Consider the following 16,900-nt stretch of genomic DNA (forward strand, 5'->3'; position numbering starts at 1 on the left):
TGTTCGAGATTTAGGACCTTTATATTGATTTACTTCAGAAGCCTCCACTGCTTCGGATTAATTCTGTTTTTGTTCTATTTTTAGAATAGACAGAATAACGAATTAACAATCGTTGCAGTTACGTCTTTAATCTGGGATCACGCAGTGCCAGAGAATCTATGGATACAATATAATCGTGAACCTGATATTGATCAATGGAAATTTGAGTGCAAGTGTATTAGTCTGAATATAGACTTTTGGAACCTTTCAGCTGCAGCTAGGGATGTATTTTACTCGTATAGTGCCAGAAATATACATTGCTTTGAATGAGACATGATTATTTTAGGTTTAGAAAAACGATTACAATTAATCAGATATAATGATTTTCGAACAGATAAAGTAACACCAGAAAACCATGCCCCTAGAAAACCATTCACTTCTTTCAATTTAACCACATGTCCTTTTTTATGGTGACAATCTGGTTGTCTATTTTAAAGTCTTATTTTTTGCACCTTTGTGTTACAAATGGGGTGTTCTTATAAACTCTGTTAAATACAGTTAAACATTGATTGACCAGACTCCCCAGGAGACAATTTTTTTCCAGATAATTGATTATCTGGCTGAATTATAATAATATAAAGTGGAATCTGTAGGTAAAGAGGACATTGCATTGGTCTGAATAAATGCTGTACATACAATAATGCCATTAGTGTATTCATCAGGGTATAGGAAGTACCGTAAATACTCTCTTATAAGTATAGTCAAACTGCAAACAACAAAGATCCTGATCTGCTGTAACATAATGTACCTGCAGATCAGGGTCTATGTTGCTTGCTCTGCTGATTAATCCTAACAACTGCACAGACTCAGATCTTCTGGTGCATAATGCACCTGTGCAGTTTGCAGACGAACTCATCTTATAAGCAGGTATATACAGTAAATAATACTGTACATGCAATCAATTATTTACCATATCAATGTAAATTAAGTGTGAGGGAGAACACTACTGTACACATAAAGGCTTATTTCAGCTTAGCTGACTGGCTCAGCCTGAGACCATACAATTTCAAATGTCACTTTTTAAATTTGTTCTTTTCAAAATCAAATCATCACAGAAACGTTTTGTTTTGGTCACACTTTAAACAAACTCAGGGCACCTGTTATACCAGCCCCCCCCCCCCCACAAAAAAATAGCTGTTACAGCAGAGGAATATACAAACTGGTTACATGAGTCTTTGGCTTTAATGTATATATTTATTGTTTATTTTACAATTGTCTGTCAGTTTAAAGCTCCTCCTGGTACCATAGACCTTCATGTAATATGCATGAAAGGCTAAAAGCTGATTTCAAAATTGTAATGGCCATGGGAAGGTCTGAGATGGCTAGGCTTGAAGTGTGTGTGTGCATGTGTGTTGGAGGCTTTACAGAATTATTTAGGATGTTGAGAAGAAGAAAATTCTGCAGATGAGACTTGTGTTATTTGGATTTTTTTAACACAGCTTTAATTTTTTTAAAAATCATATCACTACTATGTCTGCAGTGTGGCTGTTTTTAGTGATATTAAGCACTTGGGCATCATGTCCCACCCAGTCACATTATCTTGACACCATGCCAACCAGGCCTAACACTAAACTCTTAATGCTGAATACCTAGTGAGACAGCTATTAGTTCCATTTTTGTAAGTCTTTAATATGACTTGGCTGGGGTTTGAACCCAAAACCTCCCAAATCTGAGGCGGAGGCTCTAACCACTAGGCCACCAGTGGTAAAAAATCTGCAGATAACAAGCTTCATAAGTCCAAACCTGAAGTATCATCTGTTGATGAAAAAAAAAAAAAATCTGTCATTTGTTTCATGCTGTATGATCATCATTTATTGGATGCACAAGTGTCAGGTCGTATTACATTTTATTTTACCATGCAGGGCTGACAAAATCCCTAATCTGGCATCTCTTTGCAGGTCAGTTTTCTGGGCAAAATAAAATTGAAAAATTACTTGCCAGAAATGTTATGTAAAATATGATGGAAAATGTAAACATGTGTGTTATTTAATAAAAGTCCTATAAAATTACAAGTATGTGGAGGTTTTTATTTTTTTGCAAGCCCTGTTACAGCAGGACACATGGCACTAAAAGCCCCTGTTATAGCAGGACACATGGCACTAAAAGCCCCTGTTACAGCCCGACACATGGCACTAAAAGCCCCTGTTACAGCAGGACTTGTGGCACTAAAAAGCAGGACAATCTGCACGAAATAGCCAGCATATTATCATTTTGATCAATACTGCAGACTGATTGATCTCTTTGGCAGTATTTTACCATGCTGTCATCTGTCCTGGCATTGCACTGTAGTTGCAGCTAGCGGGGGTGGTGTCACCATGTATAATCTAATTGTGCTTTACACCAGGGTTGGAGTGAAAGATTGCACTTCACTTTGTTCTAATTCTTGAAATTTTAGTTTTCACTTCTTTGTAATAGCTAGACACAGTAATATTATAGAATATTATACCAAACCTCTCTACCATTAGAAAACTTAAAAGCTACGAAAATTGAATGAGCAAATTAAAAGTATCAAACAGGGACTGAGACAACAATTAGCTTGAGTTGCCAAGGATGTAGTCGAAATGACATTTTGGCACATCTGAACCATTATACAAAACCACAGTTAAATTGTAAACAAATTTTAAAATATTTTATTTGAAACTAAATACTCTAAATTATCATGTTTTAGTCTCACCAACCAAGAAAATGAGATGCATAATAAGAAGATAATTTGTGAAGGAAACATGATTTTTACATACCTTAGGTTACATGTACAAATATATGATAATAATAACCTTGTCCTTATTCATAAGAGGTGCACACTCACTTAATACTGACCATGAAATCCTGCATATATAAATCAAAAAATAGTAAGTACATGTAACAGTAATAGCTGTTATTAGTATCTGTTTGAACTCACATGATTGATTTGGAATTAAATAGATGTGTTAAGGACATATTTTCATACTGTACATCAGTATTGTTCAGAAATTCTGTAAAATCAGCATGTCAGGATACCTAATGCGAGTTTTAAACAAATTCTCAGTTTGTATAGAATTTGTTACATATCATACAGAGAAAAATATCTGAAAAGTTTAAAAGAGGGGTATTTAATAAATGCAAAACCACATTCATGTTTTATTATGAGTTAGTTTATCAAATTCATTTGATATGGTGTGTGTGTGTGTGTGTGTGTGTGTGTGTGTGTGCAGTAATCCCTCACTGTAATGATACTTCTTATCTTCATGGCCCCAAAATATCCCTTTGCCATATAAAACTCATCTGTCTGCTGACTTGGAACTTGTATGTAGTTTTCTGTATCAATTAAATTTTGATTTCCAATTTATTGTCTTCAGAACAAAAGAGGAGTAGAATATGATTTACTTACTGATTGGTATAGAACTATCTTTGAAATCTGAGATTTCTTTTTTGAAAATCAACCTTGTTTTTAGACAATATTCCAATTTTTGGTTCGAGGTGAAAATTTCATTGAAACTGAATAAAAGAGAGCCTTAAAAATGCTGCTGTTTCAGCGTAGTCAATCTTAGCATCTTGGGCAAGATTATGAAATGATTGACACATAGCCACACCTTTACGTACAATTCCCATGTACTATATGCTTCAGTTAAATACAAGCCAGCAGTTTCATGTATCTTTCGATCCTTAGTTCACATGATAACACTGTCCAAGTCTGACTCATTTATCTTGTAGTCAGTGTCAAGGTCATTCTTACATTTTCTTTTGCAGACATGACAGTGCAAATTCTTAATATTTGAAGCAAGTTTTTTCAAATAGTTATTGGTAAGAAATATTTATATTTGTAATAATTGTGAAAATATGGGATTTGGCAACTTTTCAAGTTGTAACTTAGCCACAGGCAATGGGTGAATATGCAGGCCAACTTTCTGCTCCATTGAATTGTGCCAGGCTTGATTATCAACAGCTGACTTGTCAAAGATTGGATTGATACATTTTGACAATTTCAAGGTGAACTTCGTGATGATTGTGAATAGTAACTCAGATTTGCTGTCTCAGGTGTGTTTGGCAATAAAAAAATTTCTCAGGTGTGTTTGGTAATCAAATTTCATGATGTATCTCTAATGATTGGATTTCTGTACAGGTGTGTTTGGCAATAAAACTTCATGATTGTCTCTAATGATTGGATTTCTCTACATGTGTGTTTGGCAATAAAACTTCATGATTGTCTCTAATGATTGGATTTCTCTACAGGTGTGTTTGGCAATAAAACTTCATGATTGTCTCTAATGATTGGATTTCTCTACAGGTGTGTTTGGCAATAAAACTTAATGATTGTCTTTAATGATTGGATTTCTCTACAGGTGTGTTTGGCAATACAATTTCATGATTGTCTCTAATGATCTGATTTCTCTAAAGGTGTTTTTGATGTAGTGTTACCTTGCACCCCATGAGCACTGTTCTTCATCTGTTTTTAAATAGTAATTACTGGAGATCAATGTATGTCAAATGAATACATGATCAATGTAAGTGCTCTCAGGTCATTCAGATATATCAATAAATGAACTGTTTCAAACTCACTCTCATTTTCATGATGTGCCTTGTTACTGGTGAATTTGTAGCTGAAGAGGTGAGTCTGTCAACATTTCTATCTGTCTGTGTGTCTCTCTATGCTCTTCTAATAATCCTAGCATTCTATCATAGCTATCATTTGGATCACCCTTTTTTGTTATCTACATAATTAATTTATCTTTTCTGATAACTTTAATTATCTTTACAATTTATAAGTGCAAAAAGGATGAAAGGTAACCAAAATATAAGCTGTTTATTTGCAAAATAAATGACACAATTTTGAGTGTACTGTACATCCCATATATTAAAAAGACACTATTCTGAGTATACCATACATTCCATATTTTACAATGGCTCAATTTGTTAGTGCACCATACATCCCATATATTAAAATGGCACAACTTTGAGTGCACCATACATTCCACATTTTAAAATGGCTCAGTTGTTTTAGAGCACCATAAATCTCATATATTAAAATGGCACAATTGTGAGTGCACCATGTGAACTGTATTTTAGTTGTCAGGATGAATATTAGCATTGTACACCTCAGTTCAGTGAGTTTTTCAAAATTTCATTATTTTTGGGGGAGTGGAGAATTTTTGAGGGGGATAGATTGAATTTATCTACAAGAATGAAATGAATAGACATACTGTTTCCACAAATGTATGTGATAAAAAACTGGTATTAATTAAAGATAAAAGATGTAAGTGTTTATCCCCATTATCAGTACAGCAGTTGCAATCGTGTATTATATAACACCATCACTAAGCACATAATTGCAGAGAAATGGCCATAGAATAACAAAAAGTAAATTTATACCATTTATACATTTACCAAATGTTGTTAAAAGCCTTTATAATCCTGATAATTAACTAAAGGGTCTTGTTGCTATGATACAGAATCTCAGTCAAGTAGGTGCATGATTTTTTGTGCATTATATATAAATTAAGTGCTTACATAATCAATATGAGTGACTTATTATGAGTGACTTGATATAATTTAATGCTACAGCTTTGTTAGGGTCACATAAAATCATTTGTGTGAACTTTTAATCAACTTATTGAGACTAAATTGGGGATTTATTAATGGGGATTTGCACAGTTACCCTTCCCAGTAAAAACACTGCCTCTGTCCTTGAAAACATGCAGCATTGACCTTTGTCAGTAAAATGAAGTGGGAAAAAAATGAAACTAACTTAGTCTTCCATTATCATCCTTATTATTACATTTATTTTCTATGAAGATATTGACCATTCTGATACTGTGAATGACCATTCTGACACTGAATGACCATTTTGACATTGTGATTAGCCTGTTGCCAAGTGTATGATGTCACGTGTATGATGCCAGGGAAAGGCTCAATTGAGTTGCAGAATCAGTGCTTCAGTGATTTTAGCTGTAGTATGGTGTTAACCTTGATGAACCACTTGTATTTACTTCTGGTTTATAACAGTGGTAATCACCTTGTCACTATTAACAAGTCTAATGTTAAGCATGCATACACAGTCATATGGACAGACATGTGTATTACTTTCTTACAAGTGTGATTGAACACAGTGGTTATCTTTGTACCTGATCAATATTCTGGATTAATATCACAGATCTTACCTTCATGGGATCTTAGCAGCGAGATGCCCACGTATCTAACCCAAACATTTATCTGTGACATAACCCTGCATCTTGGAGCCCCAACAAGAATGTGTGAGAGTTATATTTGTTGTGATGTCGCCATGTTTATATTGGCTGTTAACAGTGAACATAACATTTATATTAGATATTTAGGTTATCTGAGGTTGTGATAAAAACATAAAGTACTACGTTGTCATCATAGTGGCAGACAAATCTTGACTACAAACAGCAGGCTGATAGATAACAGTATTTATATGTTTAATGTTTGTTGACATACATGAGGTTTCTCCATAGTAATTTGAGTTTCATTGTTTCATTTGGCTTCTAAAGTCACGTATTCAATTAGAATGTTATATAACTTAATATAAAGCTTGTTAATTCATACAGTTGTCTTTGCATCCATCCATTCATATATTCATTCCTAAAATTCCAGCAATGACGACAGTTTTGAAAGAATTACTTCTTCACTAATTCTCAACCAATGAGTATAATTTTCTCTAGTACATTGTGTAAGAGGATCCAATAATAATAATAATAATAACAATAATAATAATAATAATAATAACAACAACAACAATGATAATAATAATAATACTAATAATAACAATGATAATGATAATAATAATAATAATAATAATATTTTTGTTATTATTATTATTATTATTATTATTGAGTAGGTGTGTGTGATTTGGATTTGTAATGTAGCTTTAACAATTTTTTGGTCATATTGCTACGATGTCAGCAGTGTGGCAGTTTATAGTGATATTTAGCACTGCGGCATAATGCCGCAAATATGTGGCATCATGTCCCACCCAGTCACATTATCCTGACACCAGGCTGACCAGTCCTAACACTAACCTCTTAATGCTGAGTGCCAAGTGGGGCAGCTGCTTGTTCCATTTTTATAAGTTTTTGTTTTTTATATGATTCCTCTGGGGCACAAGCCTGTGACCTCCCACATCCAAGGAGGGTGCTCTAACCACTTAGGCCACCGGAGTAGTCTCAGTTGAAGAGTACGCTCATTTAGCCAACAAACCAATCTTCCATGAGGCCTTCTACAATGTTTGTGATAATTTGCATTGTTTGCAGGTTGTGTCTTTAGACAATTAAACAGTGGTGTAGTACTAAATGAAGAAGTGAGAGAACACATGACTCTCAGATGTGGAAGGAAAATGATGAGTACCAAAAAGGTAAGGGAACACTGTTCCCATGTGTTCCCACAGCACTACGCCCCTGCAACTAGATATCAAACTAAGTAACTGATCTATTCCTACTATAAAATATGTACATAGGAATTACCTAGGAATTACAGATTTGTATGTCATACATCATTGATATAGAAAACCTGTATAAAGCATTACAGGTGAATACATGAAAGTACATTGTTTTGAAGAAGAGTAGAACTAATGTACATAAAATCGCACAATTGATTATTTCCATAGACATCAATAAAGATGCTTCTTAAAACACTTGGATGAATCAGCTGTTCTTATAGGGTGGAATCAAATTTCATAGTTTGGCTCCATAAAAAGCAGACCGCTCCGGTGGCCTAGTGGTTAGAGCGTCTGCTTTGGATGCGGAAGGTCATGGGTTCGATCCTCGGCCGAGACATACCAAAGACTTACAAAAATGGTACTAACAGCTGCCTCGCTTGGTGCTCAGCATTAAGAGTTTAGTGTTAGGACTGGTTGGCCTGGTGTCAGGATTATGTGACTGGGTGGGACATCATGCTACATATTTGCAACATGATGCCCCACTGCTAGACATCACTATAAACTGCCACACTGCAGACATCGTAGTGATATGACTAAAAAATTGTTAAAGCTATGTTAAAAATCCAAATCACATAACACCATAAAGAGCAAGACTCATCTTTTAAAATTTCAGAATTTGGTTTTGGTAAATACAGATTGTTGTTTGAGATGGATGTTCATGTGTGTGTGTACATTTTGTTGCAAATTTAAAATTACTTGTAAGATAATCAAGAACCAACTTGTACGATAATTAATTGACTACTATCATATCTACTTGCTTATAAGTCAAGTCCAACTGCAAGCAACATAGATCCTGATCTTTCGTAACATGAAGCATCTTTAGATCAGGGTCTATGTTGTTTGTTTTACTGATTATTCCTAACAAACTGCACAGACCCAGATCTGCCAGAGCATTATGCAATGACAAATGTGGTTCTGTGCAGTTTGCAGTTGGACTCGACTTATAAGCAAGTATAGATGGTAATCACTTTGCCTAGCTCTCTATTGAAACGGATGCCTCCCAAGGGTTTATTCATGCTGTATGTATAACCATCCAGCATAACCCTGATGAACTGATCACTGTCTTTTAAATTTAAACTGCTTTTCCAATTGTATCAGGGAATAAATATGTTCACTTTCCAGATTTGAAACTTTGTCAGGTGCTCCATATACCTGTATGCATGTGGGTAATTAAATTGATTAGTATCTGCTTTTTTTTAAATGTGTGATACACATACCTATATGTATGTGGGTCATTAACTAAGTAATTAATATATAGTTTATCAGATGCATGAAATACTTATGTGGGTGATTGAGTAACTAGTACCTGCTTTATTAGATGATTGATACAGATCCATGTAGCTGTATGTGGGTAATTCATTAATTAGTACCTACTTTATTAGATGAATGATACATGTATCAGTGTGTTTGTGGGTAAGTAATTAGTACCTACTTTATTAGATGCATGATACATGTATCAGTATGTATGTGGGTAAGTAATTAGTACCTACTTTATTAGATGCATGATACATGTACCAGTGTGTTTGTGGGTAAGTAATTAGTACCTACTTTATTAGATGCATGATACATGTACCAGTATGTCTGTGGGTAAGTAATTTGTACCTGTTTTATTAGATGCACGATGCATGTACCAGTATGTTTGTGGGTAAGTAATTAGTACCTACTTTATTAGATGAATGATACATGTACCAGTATGTATGTGGGTAAGTAATTAGTACCTACTTTATTAGATGAATGATACATGTACCAGTGTGTTTGTGGGTAAGTAATTAGTACCTACTTTATTAGATGCATGATACATGTACCAGTATGTCTGTGGGTAAGTAATTTGTACCTGTTTTATTAGATGCACGATGCATGTACCAGTATGTTTGTGGGTAAGTAATTAGAACCAACTTTATCAAGACAATTTTTACTATTGGTATGTTCAAGTATATTTCTGATCCTTTACATCTTAGTTGCATCAGATTTTTAAATCTTAAAATTAGTTACAATAATAATAATAATAATAATAAATATTAATGACTAAAGAGGATGATGCAGTTAGCTGCATCAACTAGTCCTCTTTGTGGCCCTTTATTATTTGCATATTTACATACATAGTACATATTTGCACATGAATAAAGAAAGGAACATTCAGCTCTGAGCTGGGTTATCTCTTCATAATCGATGTCACAAATGGATGAAATCTTTAGACATTTGAACATTTATAGTAATATAACTACTGCATGCTTTTCTGTAATTGTGCATATTTTTCACATTTGAATTTTTCAATGCAGGATGATATTTTATATTTTATGCATGTTTATGTGTTTACAGATGCCTGTGCATATGTTTGGGGCTTGATACTTTGATTTTTAAAATCACTTAATTATTTAGTGTCAAGCCAGGTTCTTCACACCATGTTGTATATATTGTATATTATTGTACATAACGGCTAGAAGGCCTCAAGGTAGATTAGTTTTGTAACATACTGAATTACCTTCTCTAAATAAAGTCTTCATTATTATTATTATTATTATTATTATTATTATCATATTATTAAAGTAGATAACCACAGCTGACATTTATAAGGGGAGCTGTTACATAAACAGAATTGACACTCATTCAAAAAATAAAAAAGGGTGATATTTGTAGCCTTCTTCATCATTCATTACTGAAATATATTGTCTTTTGAAGATGAGAAATCATTCCAGTGAAGTCCTTTCTTCTTTTTATTTTATTACATTACCTCTCTAATCTTACATGCTTCATATGGTCTTCAGTACAGCTGTTCAGTCAATACTTCTTTATCATTCTCAGACTGGAACTGCTCTTTGACATTTGCAAATCAGTATTTTATGATGCAGTAAAACCATCTTTTCTTATTAATCCCAATTTGGTTTTGATTTCATACATATAGTGCTAAAATTATTTCAAAAGCATAGAGATTGTATAAATACAAAACTGCATTCATGTTTTGTTCTGAACCAGGTAAAGAACTCATTCGATGTAGCTAATAAACATGTCTCAGTCTTTTACCTTGACACATCTTTACACCACATTAAACTCATTTTCTCTGCCAACTCAGAGCAAAACACGTAGTTTCATGTATACATCATAGATGTTATTAGTTCATAGTAGTAGTATACTATTCTACCATATTGTGAATAAGTAACTAATTACATATTTTATTTTCAGATGCATGGATTAAAGAAAATGTTGATAGTTATAATACCGAAGCCAGAATACTAAATTTCCTCCATGTTTGTAAGGAACCACCCACTTCCAGCAGATGTATAATGTTTAACTTTGTTAGTGTCGTGATGTCATATTACAAAGATCAGACTGAGAAATAGCCCATGATGCTCATCTTTCTTTGTGTCATGATGTCATATTATAAAGATCAGACTGAGAAATAGCCCATGATGCTCATCTTTCTTTGTGTCATTATGTCCTATTACAAAGATCAGACTGAGAAATAGCCCATGATGCTCATCTTTCTTTGTGTTATGTCATATTACAAAGATCAGACTGATAAATAGCCCATGATGCTCATCTTTCTTTATGTTATGATGTCATATTACAAAGATCAGACTGAGAAATAGCCCATGATGCTCATCTTTCTTTGTGTCATTATGTCCTATTACAAAGATCAGAATGAGAAATAGCACATGATGCTCATCTTTCTTTGTGTCATGATGTCATATTATAAAGATCAGACTGAGAAATAGCCCATGATGCTCATCTTTCTTTGTGTCATTATGTCATATTACAAAGATCAGACTGAGAAATAGCATATGATGCTCATCTTTCTTTGTGTCATGATGTCATATTACAAAGATCAGACTGAGAAATAGCATATGATGCTCATCTTTCTTTGTGTCATGATGTCATATTACAAAGATCAGACTGAGAAATAGCATATGATGCTCATCTTTCTTTGTGTCATGATGTCATATTACAAAGATCAGACTGAGAAATAGCACATGATGCTCATCTTTCTTTGTGTCATTATGTCATATTACAAAGATCAGACTGAGAAATAGCACATGATGCTCATCTTTCTTTATGTTATGATGTCATATTACAAAGATCAGACTGAGAAATAGCCCATGATGCTCATCTTTCTTTGTCATTATGTCCTATTACAAAGATCAGACTGAGAAATAGCACATGATGCTCATCTTTCTTTGTGTCATGATGTCATATTATAAAGATCAGACTGAGAAATAGCCCATGATGCTCATCTTTCTTTGTGTCATTATGTCATATTACAAAGATCAGACTGAGAAATAGCCCATGATGCTCATCTTTCATTGTGTCATGATGTCATATTACAAAGATCAGACTGAGAAATAGCATATGATGCTCATCTTTCTTTGTGTCATGATGTCATATTATAAAGATCAGACTGAGAAATAGCATATGATGCTCATCTTTCTTTGTGTCATTATGTCCTATTACAAAGATCAGACTGAGAAATAGCCCATGATGCTCATCTTTCTTTGTGTCATGATGTCATATTACAAAGATCAGACTGAGAAATAGCATATGATGCTCATCTTTCTTTGTGTCATGATGTCATATTACAAAGATCAGACTGAGAAATAGCCCATGATGCTCATCTTTCTTTGTGTCATTATGTCATATTACAAAGATCAGACTGAGAAATAGCATATGATGCTCATCTTTCTTTGTGTCATGATGTCATATTACAAAGATCAGACTGAGAAATAGCACATGATGCTCATCTTTCTTTGTGTCATGATGTCATATTACAAAGATCAGACTGAGAAATAGCATATGATGCTCATCTTTCTTTGTGTCATGATGTCATATTACAAAGATCAGACTGAGAAATAGCACATGATGCTCATCTTTCTTTGTGTCATTATGTCATATTACAAAGATCAGACTGAGAAATAGCACATGATGCTCATCTTTCTTTATGTTATGATGTCATATTACAAAGATCAGACTGAGAAATAGCCCATGATGCTCATCTTTCTTTGTCATTATGTCCTATTACAAAGATCAGACTGAGAAATAGCACATGATGCTCATCTTTCTTTGTGTCATGATGTCATATTATAAAGATCAGACTGAGAAATAGCCCATGATGCTCATCTTTCTTTGTGTCATTATGTCATATTACAAAGATCAGACTGAGAAATAGCCCATGATGCTCATCTTTCTTTGTGTCATTATGTCATATTACAAAGATCAGACTGAGAAATAGCATATGATGCTCATCTTTCTTTGTGTCATGATGTCATATTACAAAGATCAGACTGAGAAATAGCATATGATGCTCATCTTTCTTTGTGTCATGATGTCATATTATAAAGATCAGACTGAGAAATAGCATATGATGCTCATCTTTCTTTGTGTCATTATGTCATATTACAAAGATCAGACTGAGAAATAGCCCATGATGCTCATCTTTCTTTGTGTCATGATGTCATATTACAAAGATCAGACTGAGAAATAGCATATGATGCTCATCTTTCTTTGTGTCATGATGTCATATTACAAAGATCAGACTGAGAAATAGCACATGATGCTCATCTTTCTTTGTGTCATTATGTCCTATTACAAAGATCAGACTGAGAAATAGCACATGATGCTCATCTTTCTTTGTGTCATGATGTCATATTACAAAGATCAGACTGAGAAATAGCATATGATGCTCATCTTTCTTTGTGTCATGTCATGATGTCATATTACAAAGATCAGACTGAGAAATAGCATATGATGCTCATCTTTCTTTGTGTCATGATGTCATATTACAAAGATCAGACTGAGAAATAGCACATGATGCTCATCTTTCTTTGTGTCATTATGTCCTATTACAAAGATCAGACTGAGAAATAGCACATGATGCAGATCTGGGTCTATGCTGTTCACCTACAAAACAACCAGAACACCATGGACACTGATCTGAGGGCATTATTTAATGGTAGATCTCGCACAGTGATGTTAACTTGTAATACAAATGGAACAAACACTATTGACCCTGATCTACTGGTGCTTTATGGGACAGCAGATCTGAGTCTGTGGTGTTCACCTGTAATACAAGTAGAACACAGAAACTGATCTGTGCTGATAGTCCTGGCTCAGTGATGTTCTCTTATGCCCTTAAGTGGAATAAACACCATTAGATATCAGCGCATCAGTACATCCTAATTCATGTCTTCATTCTCAATGGTCATATTACCTTTTAATCTGATTCCATATTAGCACTGAAGCCCGCCTAATGAATCTGCTCTATGATTCAAATTTCTCCCATTGATGTAAAGAATGATTTGAGTTTAGTGTTGGATATTTTTAGTGTTATTTACAGAATTATTGTGACATTGCAGCTGGTATCGTTTAAAATCAGGATGATATTGACATCATTTGTATCTTTGTGCTGTTTATTGACCATTTTTCATGTAATTTGTGGTTGTTACTATCTACAATTTCAGTTTTCTTAATGAACAGTATTTCTGATGTGAAAAAAAACCTACTTTCCTTATATTATCCCAGTTCTAGCTGCGTGCTATTGTCAACTTAGGGTTAATATGTTACTTATAGGTTATGAAGCTTTACTTGTGATGCATGCCTCTGAAAGTATATCACAAAATGATCTTTTAATGGTATGCATAATGAGTAAAACTTTTAATAATTGGTATGCTGTGATAATTTGTATGCAGTGAGAACTGGTTCACAATTAAATTAAAGGTAATACTGATATCTGAACGTAGGATTTTTGATTTTTTTCAATTGTAAAAGATGTTCATAATGATGCTGTTTGGAGGCTAATAATGTCCTAGCAATAGAGGGCTAGCTATACATTGTGTCAGAGTAATAATAGGCTAACTATATTATGCCAAAGTAATAGTGGGCTAACTATATTATGTCAGAGTAATAATGGGCTAACTGTAATATGTCAGAGTGATAGTGGGCTAACTATATTATGTCAGAGTAATAGTGGGCTAACTATAATATGTCAGAGTAATAATGGGCTAACTATATTATGTCAAAGTAACAGTGGGCTAACTATAATATGTCAGAATAATAATGGGCTAACTGTATTATGTCAAAGTAATAGTGGGCTAACTATAATATCTGATTATTAGTAAGCTAACTATAAAATTGTGTCAGATGCTTTTTGTTGCAGTGTATAATTTCATAAATTATATTCTTGATGATTCATTAATATTGTATGCTCATTACAATTTTTATTTGGTCAGCAAACCAGATATAGTCAGAAAATTTTATTTACTAAAGTATACTGGTGAATCTTTTCCTCTCTGTCTGTCTTCTCTCTCTCTCTCTCTCTCTCTCTCTCTCTCTCTTGTTATTTGATTAAATGTAGACATTTAAAGTCTTTGGTAAAGGTTTTAGTGTACAAGGTAACATGGTGAGGAATGTTTCTTAAAATAGACAATGCCTTCAAAATAAAACAATTGACATATTAAGTACGTGTGTAGGTATAGTGTTTAATGGTATATCACTCAAAAAGATGTATATGTATGCAGCTAAATCATCCTATTTATGTCTTTTAGGATATATAGGTAGAGATGTTTATGTTCTAGAAAAAACTTACATGAAGATGCTTTGCCTTGACACAATTTATAATACTTTGTACACATTTTTTTTAGAGGGTCTCTAGGGGGATTAGATACATTTACCTAAATGAGTTACCCTCTTTAACTAAAGACATTATTATTATTATTATTATTCCAATCCATTACTTAACATTTAGTGTCATAAGGGTACAATAACATTATTTCCTTACAAAGGCAATGGAAAATTCTAGAATAAATAAATATTGGAATTTATCCATTTGCAAAACTAATGAGATTCTCATGTTCCGTCTGCTAGCTGCTTTTCCCCAACATAACTATTCCTTTTTTGTAACAGTTAAGCATTCTTTTTTGGCACAGCTGTGGCTGAGTTTCCATTGTGGTCTAACGTTGTACAGACAGCTAATTGAACTTGAGAACATAATGTTAGCGTTTGGCCAAGCTACTGTTCTTTCCTGGTAGGATCAACAAATTATGCTGAGTAAATCCTGTGAATTATGTATCCAAGAGGACATTTTTAAATTATTATATGCTGCATGCCACTTTTTGAGAAACACTCTTGTAGGGTTCCCATATAAAAACATATGACCAGTGAGTTCTCTACATTTACATCCAGTAGTACCTATGCGATGATAGCAATGAATAGAACATGGTTAAAGACTTTGTGCCTTTTATTGCATACAGTTTACCTAAATGTAGGTTTATGATGAAAAATTATGTTCAATTTTCTGGTCATTATCTTCAGCCAATCGGCAACTTTCATTCTTTGAAATACAGTATTTAATGCCACCAAGCCTGGTTCTGTGACTAGTTGGGTTGGCACATGATGCTTTGGGAAGGACTTAATTCTTTGATATATTGCCTTAATGAATTTGCTTTTATAATGCTGTAAATAGTTTATGTATAATACTCCTTCTTTGCTTTATTTACAATGCCTTTTGCTCTATTTAAACAATTTTTTGTAGTTTTCACCGTCCTTACATTTCTGGGATTTATCTCTTTTGTACATTGCTTCTTTTATTTCGTAAGTCATCCATAAGATGAAGTTGCTGTTATATCATGTTTGGTTAAGTTAGGAGTTTCAGATCGTCTAGCATATTTTTTTTGGTACCATGTGTCCAATGTAATATTAACATTTGGAATATGCCTGACATTATTAAAAGACATGAAAACAAAGATCCTTAAGGGAATTTTCCTCATGAAAGTTGCAAAATGTTCATGATGTCAGTTAATGGTGAATTTGGGCAAATGACTATTATTAACACAGGATAGTGATCATTTAATAATAATAATAATAATAATAATAAAGTCATTATTTGATGAGGGTGACACATTTAGTACAAAAACTAATCTCCCTTATGGCACTCAATTATCAACATATGTACAGACACATATATCAAATACAGCTGGGAAACAAACATCATACAAAAAAGGTGTAATGGATTTGTGTACACAAGGGCAGCTAAGCATGAATTCAGCACACAGATCATTCGGTACACCAACATGCATGATTGAAAACTCACTGTACACACAGAGACATTGTATATCCATGTACAGATATATATACATGTATACCACAAAGTTGGTGATAACTGGTTATTGACATTATCTGGATTGCATCCATTTTAAACTTCGGTCATGAGAGGAAGGTACTGATGATGCTTCTTTAACATCTTCTAAGGTAGACAGTTCCAAGAAAGCCAAACTATTTTTTAAACAATTCAGTTTGGGGTTTAGGAAGAAAAAAGTTATTGGATGACGTAGTGTATCATTGATAGACTAGAAACTGTATTGATATTATTTGTCCTTTTACTGAACATATTTATATCGTTGGGCATAGAACCATTAAAAACTTTATGCACAAATTTAGCCTTTCTTA

General features: G+C 33.6%; 1 protein-coding gene and 1 long non-coding RNA gene across 3 annotated transcripts in view; one reads left to right on the forward strand and one right to left on the reverse strand.

Annotated features, from left to right (window-relative positions):
- The window catches only part of LOC149795212 (uncharacterized), a 33,421-nt gene extending 22,534 nt beyond the window's left edge, over positions 1 to 10,887 (forward strand). The window contains exon 3 of the long non-coding RNA XR_016422283.1: positions 10,649 to 10,887. This is a non-coding gene — a long non-coding RNA (uncharacterized LOC149795212). The remainder of the gene's footprint in view (positions 1 to 10,648) is intronic.
- LOC149795211 (uncharacterized) overlaps positions 1 to 16,900 on the reverse strand; it is a 138,730-nt gene that overhangs the window by 57,724 nt on the left and 64,106 nt on the right. The window lies entirely within an intron of this gene.

The sequence above is a fragment of the Sinohyriopsis cumingii genome, chromosome 7, assembly GCF_028554795.1.
Source record: "Sinohyriopsis cumingii isolate HCF-2022 chromosome 7, ASM2855479v2, whole genome shotgun sequence".
Classification (NCBI taxonomy): domain Eukaryota; kingdom Metazoa; phylum Mollusca; class Bivalvia; order Unionida; family Unionidae; genus Sinohyriopsis; species Sinohyriopsis cumingii.